The 15,689-nt window shown below is 43.4% G+C and overlaps 1 protein-coding gene across 2 annotated transcripts in view; it reads right to left on the reverse strand.

Moving 5' to 3' along the window:
• MYO10 (myosin X) overlaps nt 1-13,618 on the reverse strand; it is a 128,134-nt gene extending 114,516 nt beyond the window's left edge. For both annotated transcript variants that reach the window (XM_086468861.1, XM_086468860.1), the window contains exon 1: nt 13,526-13,618. The gene's annotated coding sequence lies outside the window, so the exon portion shown is untranslated. The remainder of the gene's footprint in view (nt 1-13,525) is intronic.
• Between the last annotated feature and the right edge of the window lie 2,071 nt (nt 13,619-15,689).

Consider the following 15,689-nt stretch of genomic DNA (forward strand, 5'->3'; position numbering starts at 1 on the left):
TCAAAGGTGAGCTTGTTTTACAAGCATCAGTGGGGTAATGTTTGCCCCTAGTTTGCTAATCATTTGTCCATTTCTAATCAGCCATTTCTTTCCATTTTCATACATAAGTAGCAGAAGCATTGCTTGTAACTGCAACCCCAAACCACATCTGATAAGCTTCTTAGTATTTACATAACGTCCACACTGGTAAGTATCACGTTGCGCACAGGTTAGAAGTCATGCAAAAAATGCATGACTTGAGAGCAGCTTCAGCAACTCTTCATCTTTGTGGTGTCTGAATCTTTGTCCACTTCAAGCTGCTCTAAGGGCACCAGGTACACTAAACAGTTTGTTCAGCTTGTGGAGAGTCAGATTTAAGGATTTCATATTCAAACAGCACTGACTTAAGCAGTGATGTTCAAGGATTTTTCAAAGTGCGACTGTGGAGCTTATCAATACACCAAGGTGAATACTGCTCTATCTAACTGTGTTTTCTTTAGATGAGGCATGGGGTTTTGTTTTAACCTAGCATCAGCATGACATTATAACTGAAAAATCAAGCCTTCACTTAGAAAATTTCTGTAGGCTACTGCCATCCATGACTTCTACAGAAATGGACACGCATGTGATGCAGAGTAAACACATTTAAAGTCCAGTGGGTTTGGGAAGCAGTACATGTATATATCTGCATGAGCACCTACACACGCATTTTGCCGCCTCATCATCTGCACAGCGTATGTACACATGGCTTAATACTTTCCAGAAGAGCTGTATTAGAGGCATTAAGATACTGCATTGCATTGCAATAGCTCTGCTTCCTTCTGAAAGCATTTGAACAAACGCATTTGATACATACACTGTGGCATGTTTGGGATTAACAGACATCAGCAACTGATTCAGAGTAATTGAATATGCACAGCAGGGTCTGGTCTGATCTGTTAACACCATCATACATCTGGAATCCAAAGGCAAGCGTTTGAAAAAAATGCCCAGAGAAACAACCTAGAAGAAAACAGAGGGTGATGCTCAGGAAAATGTGGACCCCTAGCAGCCTTCTGCTTCTTGGCCTCCCCTTCGCCTTTTGCACAGGTTTTGCCGGATGCAGCCCCTGCCCTCATCAAGGGTTTCCTTGACATACAAACTTGGTGCAGCAGGCACATTCTCCTTCGAAGTACCCGCTCATAGGCTTTGTCACGCTTCTGTTGCTTTCCCAATCATGCAGAAATACTGCTCTCTCTTCCCCCCACTGAGGACATGTGAAAAACATTAACATATCTCAAATGCCTAGCAGACCTTCAAGTATCCTTGTCAGAACTTTACATTTCCCGGACAAATCTTGTGGTGACAGAAACTCTGTGTAATTGCATTTAAGCCAACAATGATGCACAGATAATGCAAATGAAGTCCGGCCATCAGATTTCAGTGTATATTAAATTCCTGCCTGAAAGCAGTATTAATAATGGAATGGATTTTATTATTTACCTGTAATTAGAACTCCTTGCTGATACTTTCAAAAGAGAAATAATCAGCAGTAAAAGACATATTATTATTTTCATTATAGGCTTGTGGCACTTCTAGCTATTAAGATTGCTTCCTTCCCAAATCTGCTTTCAATAGCTTCCAATTTTGCTACACGTGGAAAGCTTCAGACAAAGTATTCAATGGCAGGTACACATCTTCCTCTGAGCACTTGCAGCTTTGTTGAATCACTTGTTTTGTTTGAAGCTAATTTAGTTTCCAGTCTGGCAGGAACTGTCCCCTTAATGTCAGGTTTTTTCTTTACCCTTCTTAGCGCAGTGCACGCTTTCCAGAGACCAGTGCATATATTTCCAAATTAGCTTGTTTTATCACCATAGGCAAAACAGTATTTTTATCTCGTTCAGGCCTACAGTAATTGTGGTGATTCAATATGTGAACACTCTACCACACTATTCTTTGGAGAAGGTAAGTTTAGTTTAAAAAGGGAACGAATTGTTTCCAAGAGGCAAGATTTTATCTTTCCTGCAGAAGTCATCAGTTCAACAAAGTTGTAAATCACTGGAGAAAAATCCCACAGTGAGTGTTCAGTAGAGCCTCAGACATTTAGCAGCTAAACACCTTGGAAAGCCTGTCTGCCCTTGGCGTGCTCCAGCTGCTGCTGAGCGAGAACCTCCCCGTGCTTCCCCCTGCACCTCCGAGGTGAGGCTATCTATGCTAACCCAGACCGCAGCATGTGGAAGGGGGATGAGAAGATCATCTGACCCTTGTGATTCTCATGAGCTGAAGGAGGCTTGATGAGGTTTTGTACTCTGCTGAGGTTTTGCTGAGGTTTGCAGGGATGTGCCCAATGCCCAGGGCTGAGGCTGCCCCGGTGCCCCCGGCTACTCTGCTCCTGGCTGGGGGGCGCGACGGACCCAGGCTGCCAGGCCCGGCCATCACCCACCCAGCAAGCCCCCGTGCTCCCAGCCCCAGGGAGCTACAGGCCTCCCTTGTGCCCTGACAGGGTGTGCACCAGCACGTGTGCACGTGCACTCGTGTGTCAGAGGAAAGCAGGTGCAGATGGGAACCGGGCTGCAAGGCCAAATGAGCAGGGACACATTGTGGAAAGTGAAGCCAAAGCAGAAACTCAGAGAGACCAAACAAGTAAAAGCGCAGGAGCCTGTGCACAGAGGACTATACAAAGGGCAGGTAGTAGGCATTAAAAAAAAAAAAAAAAAAGGGGAAAAAAAACCAAAACCAAACACAAAAGGAAGGACTATTAGAGTGCTTTGAATATGCGCTTTTTACTTCCACCCTCATATATACTCATCCCCATAACCCTACAACACCCAGAAGTTGCTCAGACCCAACTGATGCTGCTTCCCCTGGTACAGGTCCCTCTCTTCTCCTGTGTGTGCCACAACCACCCATCTGCCGAGGGGCAGTACGCTGCTTTTCCTACAGTGCACAAGAGGCCCTGCAGCATTTCCTAACTCTCCAGGGTTTGACTTTGCAATACAGTGTTTTTTTTCCCAGATACCTTTTATGATTGCCTTTAGTTAAGTCAGCTTGGATAGACAGCTCTCCTTAGATCATTTCTCAGCTCCATCATGTGTATGCTAAACAGGACCTGGCTTGTTTTAGAAAACAAAGTGTGCTGGATGAGGAAGAGGCACATGACCTACACTAACATTTTCTTCCCCTAGTTTAGCAAAGATAAAAGCACCACTATGAAAGACCACTTGAAGTTTGTTCTGCCACTAATATTGAAAGAGTTTATCATCACATTGCAGAAATGCTTTAGGGGAAATCTTGCTCCGACAGCGTTCTCATGAGAAAACTTGACACTTTCAAACAACAAGTCACTTTGAGATGTTCAAGAACACAAACAACAAGTGGCTCCTGAAGGTGCAATGACACATTTTATCCCACAGGAAGCTTCTGTGTGCCCTACTAAAAGAACCTGAAGTTCTGTGAGAAGTACTGCATCTTTCACATAGAAAGTATTTCAGACTTCAAGCCTTGAAAGTAAGCTGGCATTGAAACCACAATCTGGCTACATAGATTTAGTTAAATCTGTGTTAGTTAAAGCTAACTTGTGCAGTGAAAGGCACGTCAAGATGCAGAGGATCCCCTTTCATTTCTGTACTTTTCAGGTACACAGAAGTAATGTACACCTCAAGAACTACTCGAGGGACCACAGGGAAAGATCAAATGAGCTTTCCATCTACAGAGCAAGGAGCATGCAGTCAGAGGCACCGCAGCCTTCCCCAGAGGACCTGCCAGCGGACACTGCCCACCTTCCCTACATGTTCGTCACCCCCACCTCACGACACCTGCCAGCTGGCCTAGGGGCTAGGACCACCAGCACACCTAACGCTGTGTCCTACGCACCTGTCAGGTGGCTACATTTTTTAAACTACTCACTTGACTTGAAACAGTAATATAAAAGGATTTTTCACGGCTCATGCCCTCAAACCCAGCCCTCTGTCCCCAACAGAGCGGCAGACTGGGGGCAGGACACAGCTCTGCCAAACAGCGGCTCCTGGGCAGCTGGCCGTCATGGAGACACAGGGTAGCCTTTTCTCATGACTCTCAGTACTTCTTAAAATGGTTGCTCACACACGTGCTAGCATTTTCTCACAAGCTTTCTTTGTGTAAAATTCCGTCCAGAATTACCCAGTCAGTTCCTTGACTTTCTAATTTAAAAAAAAAGAATAAATAAAATAAATAATCTATAATAATAAAAAATATGGGACACACTATACTACTCGGGTTTTGCTCAACTCTTAATGGGGGCAAGTTCGCACACAAGTTCTCCAAGTAAAAAAATCCAAGTGTCCATCCACCATTTACCTGCACTATAAGATACAAAACCTCATCAGAGCAAAACCAAGCAGTGCCCTGTTGCAGAGCAAAGCATCCTGGCACATAACTGTGCTTTACCCAAACCACGTGTTCCTAAAAACACCAACAACACTGAACAATGAGACCAGACCCACATCCAAGGGAATTTAGGAACAAGGGAACAACTGAAGTGACAAGGTTGCTCATCACTAAGCTACAGATTAATCACCATCTTTTTTTTGGCAAGATGCAGCCTGAATTCCTTCCCATGTTTTGTGAACAGTTGAATTAGCTGAACTGTGTTCCCTTAAAAAAGAAATTAATATGGCTGCCTGTATACATCTGCTTTAATCTTAAAACAAAAGCAGTTTTGCTATCTTTAGTATAAGCATAATAAAAGCACCAAAAAAGCACAGATGGTTTGGATTCTCTTTGCAGAAAGCAAGACAGAAGACTGACATCTCAACTGTTTACGTAGCCAGAACCCATTACATGGCCACAGCAAACCAAGGGGGGACACAGTAAGTACCTCTTTGTCAGCATCTCAGATACAGACTGCTTTCAGTCAGGTCTTATAAAAGCATAAAGCAACTCTCTGCTCACAGATAAATGCTTTTGTTCATACAGATTTAATTTATATTGTTAGTAAAACACTTAACAATGGCCACACTAATGCCAAACAAATTAATTTTAGTAGAGCTAAAGCAAACATTACCCTTACGTTTAGGCAACATAGAACAAACCCCTTGAAAACACAACATTAAAGGAGTTATTTATGGTCATTGCTTAGCCCTCCTGCCCCCATCATTTGTGCATTAGAAATCTGCGGGCTGCTGACTTGCAAACTCTCTAACTTCTGACAGAAAGTGGCCACGCATTGTTAGCCAGAAAGTTCATTTTGCAGGAATAATACATCAGCTTGGTCTGGCAGTCAGGGGTGGGTTTTGGTTGTGTTGTTTGTTTGTTGTTGTTGTTGTTTTCAGGTTTTATTGTTGTTGGTTTTAGTTTGTGTGGGGGTTTTTTTTGTTTGGTTTTTTATTTTATTTTATTTTTTACAATTCAACCTTTCTTTTCAAATATCTGTCTCCAGGATTAAAACTTTCCCCTTCCTGGAATTAATCAAACTGATAGTGGTTTTGGCAGAAAGGTAAGTAACAGGGAAAAAAAAGTAAGGGCAGCACATATGCAATCTATCCAAGAATTACTTCATAATCCGCTCTTCATTTTTTATGTAATAAATACACAGTAGCTCAGGGAAAAACTCGCGCAATAAGAGGCTTTTCCCTATTACCCTTTAGCAAATATTCAGCAAATAGCAGCTGTAAAAATATCAATATTTTGGAGAATTTAAGAGACCCAAACTAATGATTTTTCCAATTAGCAAGTGCTTAAAAAGTAAAAAAAAAGATGGCACATTAGAAAAAAACTTGTTCAATTTATGAGCGTTTCCACTTGAACCAATGATCAAACATCATACTTACAAGTAACATCTGGGATTTTGAAGCAGCATTTCCATTAAGGAAAACATTTGCTGCGAGGCCCTAGGGTTGCATTACATCCTTACTATGCGCAGGGAGGCTTTTGTGCATTGCAGTTACGCCCCATTAAATGCTTCACAGGAGGGATGGGATGATGCAGTTTGGTGGGCTTGCAGGGCACGTGTGGGCTTGCAGGACACGTACAGGCTCTGCAGCCTCACATGGTCCATGGAGATCTCTTTCTAAAGAGCACTGGATGGAGAAAGTACGGGCAAGTGGGGCATAGCCTTCCCTCCTTGCAGTTTCTCCCAGGCTGGGGTACCAAACACCACCCCACCAAGCCCGGCAGCGCCTGGGACAGTGCCAGCGTGGGCCGCAAGAGACCTGTCTCCCCACGGACACTGCCAGCACCCGGCTCACATCTGTCATGAGCTCCGTTTACAGGCGCGTCAACAGATGCTTGCAGTGAGAGTCGCTGAACTTTGACATCCTGCATAAAGATGTAAACACTTCTCCGCAGAAGACAAATCCCAAGTACTAAGAGGCGCCTTGGCTGACTTCTAGTCCTCCCCAACCCCACCCTATCCCCAAACCCCAAATTCCCATACACATCCCTTCAAAACAACAGCAATAAAAAAGACCAAAACAAAAAACCCCAAGAAGCCAACATGCAAATAGTCATGGCAGCAAGCTTTTTTTAAGTATACTAGAAATAATCACGAGAATTATTACAAGCAAGCCAAACATAACTTGCAGAATAAAATGAACTTTACAGTGTTTATACAGATGGAATCTGATTTCCTGGTGTAAAGCTGCTGAATTTGGCATCGACCCTGAGCCCAAAGGCAAGGGATGGCTGCCTGAAACACGCACAAGCTACCCAGCGGCCAGACTCGGTAGTCACTACTCTTCATAAACATCGCCAAAATAAAAAGCATGAAAATCTTCATAAATAAGTTTGCAGAAAGAGATGGATTTATTTAACACTAAGAGAAGCCAGGACCAAAGCCCACTGCATATATTTGTGTATTTTCTTAAGAGGCTGTATATACAAGGGAGCACACAAACGGCTTCTTTAAAATGCTCCCTTGCAAGTGTGTATTTCAAGGGCAATAGATATTAAATTCACGGAAATGTCAAAAAAGCCCACTGTTCGGAAATATTGTTGAGTCTTCACAAGGAAGAGCTAGAAGCAAGCACTATGCTTTTCAACGATAACTAAGAAAATCCTTGTCCAGAAGGATTTACTCCTCCGATGCCTGACCCTATGAACCAATGCAGCCAAACACAGCATTTACTGATAAACAGTCCTACTGACTTCAGTAACTTAAGCCAAGTAACTTCAGTGGTGTTATTCATGCTGTGTGAATATGAACGGAAGACTCTTGTTTAAAAGGGCTCCTCACAGTAGCAAAGGCTAGCACAAGAAAGTCCCAAGCAAGGGTGAGAAAGCACATAAGGCAAAGAAAAGAGTCCTTATGAGAAGTGTTTAACCATTGCCTGAAGGCTTGGGATTACTTTTTTCTTTTAAACCAAAAATGAGGAAAATATGAACTTTTCTGGTATAACCACACGGTACCTTCAACATAATCCTATTGCTAACCCAAAAAAAAAAAAAAAAACCAAAAAAAAACACCCAAAAAGAACCTCCGAAACCAAGCAAAAAAAAAAAACAAACCCCAAACCTCAAACAAACCCCAGATCTAACTTCTGAATGAGATCACAACAAGAAACTCTCCCAGCCTTCAAAGCAGAAAGAAAAAAAAAAAAAAGAAAAGGTGAAAACCTCCACAGAAAACATACTTGAACTGTGTTTAACAAGGAACATCTGTAGCCTTCCAATTCTTGGGATGCAGAAACACCCCAGAAGAGCCACAATAAGTTAAAACACACAGGAAAAAATACTTTTGTTGCTGACCAAACCATTTACAGGTGCCACTAATCTGAAGCTGAGGATACTGAGCAGCACTGTTTGCTGACATAACATCACTCCGTGAAGGACTTCTTTGTAAAGAAAGTTCACAGAAAGCTGGTGTAACTGACAAAGTCTTTACTTGTGAAACGTGACATCTGTTTTTAAAGAGTCTACATTTTTGGGATATTATTGCTCAGCTGCTTCTATTTATAAGATATTTGAAAGTTCCTCTCAACTGACTAAGCTGGTACGCAATTAAGTATCCTGAAATTTCACTGTCAGACTAGGGACAGTTTGCAGCAATTGATTCAACTTTTGCTGCTCTCTGGATGAGTTTCTTGAGAGCAGACTTCCCCTACACACACACGCACATTATGTCTTGCATTTATAGAAATTTTCCCTTGCAAGGGAATTGGTTATTCTTAAAGGGGGGGCCGTGTGGTAGAAACACACTTATTTACATTTATTTGCATTATTTTTATATACATTTGGATGTACAAATAGAAGAAAAGTAGAGAGTACTAATTAGGAGACAAGAAAGATGTTCTTGAAATTAATGCCACACAACTCAAGACAGCTCTTCTGAAAGATTTCACTTGCCCCCCTCCCCGCGCCAAGGTTTTTCTATTTGCTATCTATGCTTTCACTGGGGACAGTTTCAAGTGTGTCTGTGTGGCTGCACAATGCAGTCCTCCTTCATGCAAGGGGAAAAGTTAGAATTTTACCTGAAATAAAGTTCACATTATTCAGAAAAGAAAGGGAGAGAAACTGGACAAAGTTTTTTTCTCTACAGAAGCACTGATACTCTACCGAACATACAGAAGTAAGTAATTTCAAACAAAGCATATAGTGACAGCAGGGCCTTTAGCATTTTATTTAAACATTCACTTGAGTACTTCACAAGCTCACACAACTTCATTAAAAATTTATAGAATGTGACTACGAGGAAATGTCTGCTTTCCTGTAAATAAAACCCTTAAGGAAAACATTTTAACCCTAAAAATAGAGGTTGAAAAATACCCTCAAACACACGAAAAAGATGCAGTTACTGTAAAATTTATATATAAAAAAATATTTAAATTTTTGTGTGTGTGTTTGTACACAGAAGGGAAGTTCAGGACTTTTAAGTCCAAACATTCATAGACTGCACTGACATACTTTATATGTATATTCACAGACATGGTGTTTCCAAAACACCAGGCACAGAGTCCTTCACCAGCTCTGTGCACACTAATGGAACAAAAAACTAACCAACCCACCCACCAACCAACTAGCAAATAAGTACAGCATCTTCTCTTCTGGAAAACATTTGGGAGGTGCTTATGAAGAGAAAAACATTTACAACATCAATTGTCTGCTCATCGCAGCTTCGAGTCATTGCAGACCCTCCATTCTGAAGGCCAGCCTGCAGAAGGCTTCTAAGAGGCACTCCAAAGCCAGCTGAAGCCCAATGCCATGAACATGTGCCAAGAGGGATGTTACACCTTTCATCTCCCACTCCTTTACTGTGGGCTGGGGTGGTGAAACACGGCCCTGATGTACTCTTCCCCTCCCTGTATTTAATGAGGCTTTCATCTACCCCTGTACAGTGCCAAACTTCTTTTTTTCATAAAGAGTTAAGACTGTTCCATAGCTATTTGCTCAGTGAAACCCAACCTAGAACCTGAAATTCCCTTTTTTATTATACCATATCATATGTATCAGATATTCCATGCAGCCCATCAAATCAGCTAGTTTTACAACCATCTCACACAGAGGGCAACAACAGCAGAAGGCAGTACCACAGTCATCTTTAACAATAATTAACTAATGGACTGCTTAATTGAAACATTTAGGCAACACAAGAATACTCAAGGAGCAATTATATCACCATGTGATTATCAAGAAGGGATTCTATACCTGATATGCAACTTGTTAAAATATTGAAAGGCTATGGTGTATTCTCGCAAGAGTACTGGCATTGGGTAGGATTACCTACAACCAACACCCCTTCAGCATACAACTGTATGCCGCCGCAGGTTTATGTGGCAAATTTATTTCCACTACAAAGAACAGAAAGAAGAAAGTAAGATGTACTGTGATATGATATTTCCATTATTCTATAAACTGATGTTGGCAAAAACTTAACGTCCAACTCATAAAAGTAAAACCTGAGCACAACTCCAGCAAACACACCTTCTTAGTCCCACCATCCCATCAATCATGACTTGAGAACTCATGCAAAATGCTCAGTGGGAAGTCAAGAAGTGTGAAGTCTAGTAGAACCTACTGAATCAGAGAAGATGAATAACAATGCCATGCTTTGATAAGGTCCCAACACTTTCATCAGTTTGTTGTTAGCCTTGAACATGAGCTGCAGCTGTCCAAAGGGCCTGAGAATCTATATGCCAGCCACGCTTCAAAAATCACCATAATCCCGTATTTCTGCAGCCTCACCCCTTGCTTCCCCTGCCTTGTTCTTCAACATCATATACAGCATCGCAGGGATCGCCAAGCTGTCAGAGGTAATCATTAGGCATTATCTCTGTTCTTTTTCATCCACTTGCAAGCTTCTGCAGCCTGCAGGTAACCAAACAGCAAGGGCAGGATCATCTAAAAGCACATCAGGAAAAGCAACGGGGAAAAAAAATATTAATTGGCCAGTGCCATCTGACATGGTCCTTTTACTCCTGAAAACACAACCCTTGAAAAGGATTAAGGCTATCAAATGCAGCGAATGGCTAGTATGCCTTCAGCTGGGCAGCAGCCAGCTCAGACCCACCGAGGAGACTAATGTCATGTCACAGGTCTGAAAGCTGCTCCCTACGCCCTTTCTGTTTTGCACCACCTGCTTTTAACACAAGCAGGCCAAACGGAAGAAGGGTTTTTTACCCCCAGTGACATTTATAGGACCAAAGTTTTCTAAGGAAATGTAATCAGTCATATGATCATGGTAATGACTCGAGGCTTTTTACATATTACCTGAAGTTTCAGCTTTCATTATGTACTCCACAGAAAGGCAGCAATATCACACAACACACACACGCAAGACCATTAGCAAGCAGCTTCTGTGCTGGTGGATGCCAACATCAGCTCTGCCATCCTTTCCTAGGGCACCAGCCTGCATTGATACTGAGGATTGCCCCAACCCAGGTGCAGGACCTTGCACTTGGCCCTGTTGTACTGTATGAGGTTCACATGAGCCCACTTCTCAAGCTTGTCCAGGTCCCTCTGAATGGCATCCCATCCCTCAGGTGTTTCAGCCACACCACTCAGCTTGGTTTACTCTGCCAACTTGCTGAGGATGCACTCGATCCTGCTGTCTATGTCATTGACACAGACAGTAAACAGCACTGGTCACAGTACGGAGCTCTGAAAGACACCACTTGTCACCGATCTCCACCTGGACATTGAGCTGTTGACCACTACCCTCAGGATGCAACCATCCAACCAATTCCTTGCCCACCAAACAGTCCATCCACCAAATCTATATCTCTCCAACTTAGAGAGAAGGATCTTGGGAGGGACCGTGTCAAAGGCCTTACAGAACTCCAGATAGATGACAACCATGGCTCTTCCCTTGTCCACTGATGCAGTCACTCCATCATAGAAGGCCACTAGGTTGGTCAAGCAGGACTTGCCCTTGGTGAAGCCATGCTGGCTATCTTTAATCACCTCCTTGACCTCCATGTACTTCTAGGAAGATGCAAGTGTTGGCCCAAGAACCAATCGTGATGTTAAGAAGGCAGTGGATGTGGGTGAGAATTCAACAGCTATCAGGGAGCTGGGATCTCTGACTACCTCTTCAGATGCTGAGGACAATAGTGACTTTCATGCACTCTCTGCCTCCCCAGGGATATAAAGCACAACCAAGTTTTGCCACCAGACATGACCAGATACAGGTATTTGCATGTGATCTCCTCTCTGTCACCCTGTTTCCTTTGCCACATGCCCAGGGACTCTGAAGAGAAGGAAGACCCTGTTTTCTCTACCTCAGACCCCACTCTCCTCCTCCTCCCACCCCCCGCCCCCATTTTCATCCTTCACTGCAAGGACAACAGCAATTTAATCTCGAGTAGGTTATATCTTGCCCACCAAAAACTACTCTGCAATCCTCCCCCTCCACTCTGCGCTGGTGAGGCCACATCTGGAGTGCTGTGTCCAGTTCTGGGGCCCTCAGTTCAAGAAAGACAGGGAACTACTGGAGAGAGTCCAGCAAAAGGCCGTGAATATGATCAGGGGACTGGAGCATCTCTCATACGAAGAAAGGCTGAGAGATCTGGGGCTCTTTAGGCTGGAGAAGAGAAGATTGAGAGGGGACCTTATTAATGGTTATAAATATCTAAAGGGTAGGTGTGAAGAGGATGGGGCCAGGCTCTTTTCAGTGGTGCTCAGCGACAGGACAAGGGGCAATGGACACAACTGGAGCATAGGAAGTTCTGCCTGAACTCGAGAAGGAACTTCTTTACTCTGAGGGTGACAGAGCACTGGAACAGGCTGCCCGGAGAGGTTGTGGAATCTCCTTCCCTGGAGATATTCAAAACCTGCCTGGACGCGTTCCTGTGTGACCTGCCATAGGTGGTCCTGCTTTAGCAGGGGGTTGGACTAGATGATCTCCAGAAGTCCCTTCCAACCCCTACCACTCTATGATTCTGTGAAGCCTGCCTGGTTCCTTTCCCACCTGGAAGGCAGGCGTGCAAGGAAAGTAAGGGTTCTCTGGCTCTGAGAGACATGCTTTTCCACCATGCTTACCCAGAAAGACATTAAGTCAAGGCAGCAAGTACAGGCAGCACGTTTTCCAGTCTACCATGCTTTTCTCAGCCTCATTCACTACCTGAATCTACCTTCATCTGGTACAAATAACTAAGAAAAGGAAGGAAAACAAAGGGAACAAACATCCTTCAAAAGTCAAAGGGAGTGTCCTCCGGAGGCTGATGACTGTCTCAACATAACTTTATATCCGACTCAACCTAGAATTGAAGTTTCTTCAGGGAAGCTGCGGGAAGCTAGGTCTGGATAAACTATGGCCTAACAGAGAGCAGAATAAATAGATAAATAAAAAGTGCATGAGAAAGCAGAGCACTTCCAAGATGTCAGCAACTTGCAGGACTAGTTCTGCCTTCTTCTGGGGGTTAAAAAGGAAAGTTAAAAAAAAAAAAAAAAGAAAGAAAGAAAGAGAGGGGTGAACAAGCTCCACACCAGCTTCCTTCACCAGCTGGCAGCCAGACTGCTTGGGACAGATGGCTGACGTAACCCAAGGAGATGATGGGACTCATCTCCATCCTTGCAGGCAGGCAGAAGCCAGGAGCTCTTTACAGCCAGGAAGCGTTAAAATTGAAAAAATAAAACCAAAAAAACCAAACCCAAAACCCAAACCAAAAAAGCAATGAGAGGGGAGCAACAGTCTCCTTCCTTCCCAATCCTCTTGCAACAGGAGCTGGTGGAGCTGCCCTGGTTTTTGCTCTGGGAGGTGTGCCTTGCTGCTGCCCATTGAATCAGTGACACTCCACCACCATGATGCCTCAGTGCCACATGCAAGCAGACCCCTTCTGTTATTGTAAGGGAATACAGCCGTGGAGAGGTGGTCACCTACCTCCAGTAAACTACGTAACCACCAACCTGTGTGGAACAAGGCTCTCAGACCTGGCAGCATTGCTTCAGCTTTGTCAGGCACGATCATAACAACTGACCAGATGGGCAATGGAAAGAGCTATTAAAACCAAGCTGCACATTCAGGTCATACAAAATGAATGTTTTATTCACAAACTTTAGGCTTTTAGTTTCCTTTATGCCCTCCCCACAAGGAGAACAGCTTCTTGTCCACAGAGGAGTGGTAAAAAGAGAAAACATAGAGGAGCGATGCCCATACCTGACCATAGTCAGTCTTGAATACGATGACTCCTTCCGCACAGGAATGAACAGTACTGGGATAATGCTGATTATTTTCTCGCAGCCAGACACGAGACCCCTACAATAAACAAAACAGAGTTATAGATGGCACAACTGAAAAAAGAGTTTCACTAATACTTTTCTCTGGAAACACTTACCAAGTAAAAAGAGAAAGCAAGACCAAAATCCAAATAAGCAAGTGAAATAAATAAAATAATCTCTCACCAAGTTTTTGTTAGTTTCTGCCAGAACAGTAAACACAGGAGAACTACACTGAAGTGTTTTGCTGCTGTTTCCTTTTTGTAGAAGTTCCTAAATGCTAGCAAGAGCAGCTGGAGCCAATCTCTGAGTCATGTGCCTCATGTTAGCACATGTAAAATTACAAAGCAGTGTTTGAATTCACACACAGTTTAAAAGATCCTCCTCAAAGCTGGCTGGCTCTCTACCTGTTTATTTTCAACCTCTGTTAGTCACTCACAGCACTTTACCCCCTTTCACCTTTTTTCTAAACCACTTTGCCCTTTTATACAGTCCTCCTCTCCTGGCTGCACAACACCATAGAGGATTTAAAAAAAAACAACAACAACAAAACTACTAGCAATCAAGACTACAAAGAAATGACATTTGCTTTTTAGAGTTGAGAAGACAATAGAGACACTATCAGTGAGACACCTAAGTCAGTCTAGTAAGACAGAGTGGCACAGACTATTTTAATTTTCACTTGGTTGGTAGATCCAGCGTCAAGAAAACAGAAATATCCAGCAGTGAGAACAGTGAGGAGAAACCACAGCTGATGCTGCAGCCATCCCATTAATGATACCCACTGAAGTTGCTCCAACATAGGAGAAGGCTTCAGCTGGCATGAAAGCACTGAGCAGTAGTGACCTTCAACCCAAACTATATTCCCATTATCTAAAAACAGATAGCAGGCTTCATATCAGAAAGACAATATTTTAGTGGTATTCAGAGAACAGAGATTTTCTTCACCAGAACAGTCAAATTCCCTCAAAAGAAAAAGTAAAGTGGTGGTAGAAAAGGGCTGGGATATACCCTGATAATCCTAAGGTTGTGACTTTGGGTGTACGATCAATGAAAGCAGCAATTCAAATAATTAATTTTGCAGGCTAGCATACAAAGGTTGTCCTTGCCTGAATTCCTACACACAGAAATTAGACTTACACCCTTGTTAAAGTTGGTAGGGTGCAGGGTCCAGATTAACAATCACAACAAATACAGAATTTTATTTCTATTACATATTTAAGGCAAGTGGCCTGTGAGTCTGCCATGGACTTTGGCCACATTATGAGCTGCATACGCCTAGATAATGTTGAATAAACACTATTCTTGTTTCTGTGATGGAAGAATAGTAGCACTGAGACACAAAATATTGCTCACAGAGAATGTAAAAACTCTTGCTTTTTGGTTTCTCTGAACAGTAAGAGCTCAGCTGCACAGAGGACCACGTAAGAGCATCCCTCATTTTTTTCCCCTCCATCTTTTGACAAAAAAACTGCTTTTCATTTTAAATGCTGCAAATGTCTGCAGAGCTGTTTGCCCTTTTACCTCTGAAACCTCAAGCCAAATGGTTTCCAGGTTTACAGCAGGTCCGAGGCAGTTCAAACACAGGGTATGTCAGCAGAAGTGCAGGGTGAGGGCGGAAGGGAGCAGAAAGGAGAGCGCTAGCACCCGAGCTGGGAAACAGCAGGGAGATGACTCCCCAGAAGTAGTAAAAGCAATGGAGAGGATTTGAAAATTTAATTCAAAATGCAGTGACAGCAGTGGGAAGACTTCCACCAGCTCTCCTAGGTCTGCATCGGACTCCAGCCATCAGAAAACCCAGGCTGATGCTCTGTTTTTAACTTTCTTGAGCAGCACTAACACCCCTACGCTGGCTGGTCCGAGGGCACCTCTCACCCTGCACTTTCCGAGGCAGAGGAAAGCAGATGTGAGTGTGTTCCTCTTGGACAAACTTTCAAGGTGACATCCTTGGTATTAAGGAATATCTACCACAACCGCCAGGGTGGGAGACAAAGAGTTCTGGCACATTGATGTAGTTGCTGCTGTCAGCCCACCATCCATTCCCCCAAAAGCGCCCAAGAGGGAAAACTCAAAGCTTGCAGCTGCCCATCAGCCGCCATGGGGCC

This window comes from Leptosomus discolor, chromosome 8, assembly GCF_034619465.1.
Source record: "Leptosomus discolor isolate bLepDis1 chromosome 8, bLepDis1.hap2, whole genome shotgun sequence".
In the NCBI taxonomy this organism is placed as follows: domain Eukaryota; kingdom Metazoa; phylum Chordata; class Aves; order Leptosomiformes; family Leptosomidae; genus Leptosomus; species Leptosomus discolor.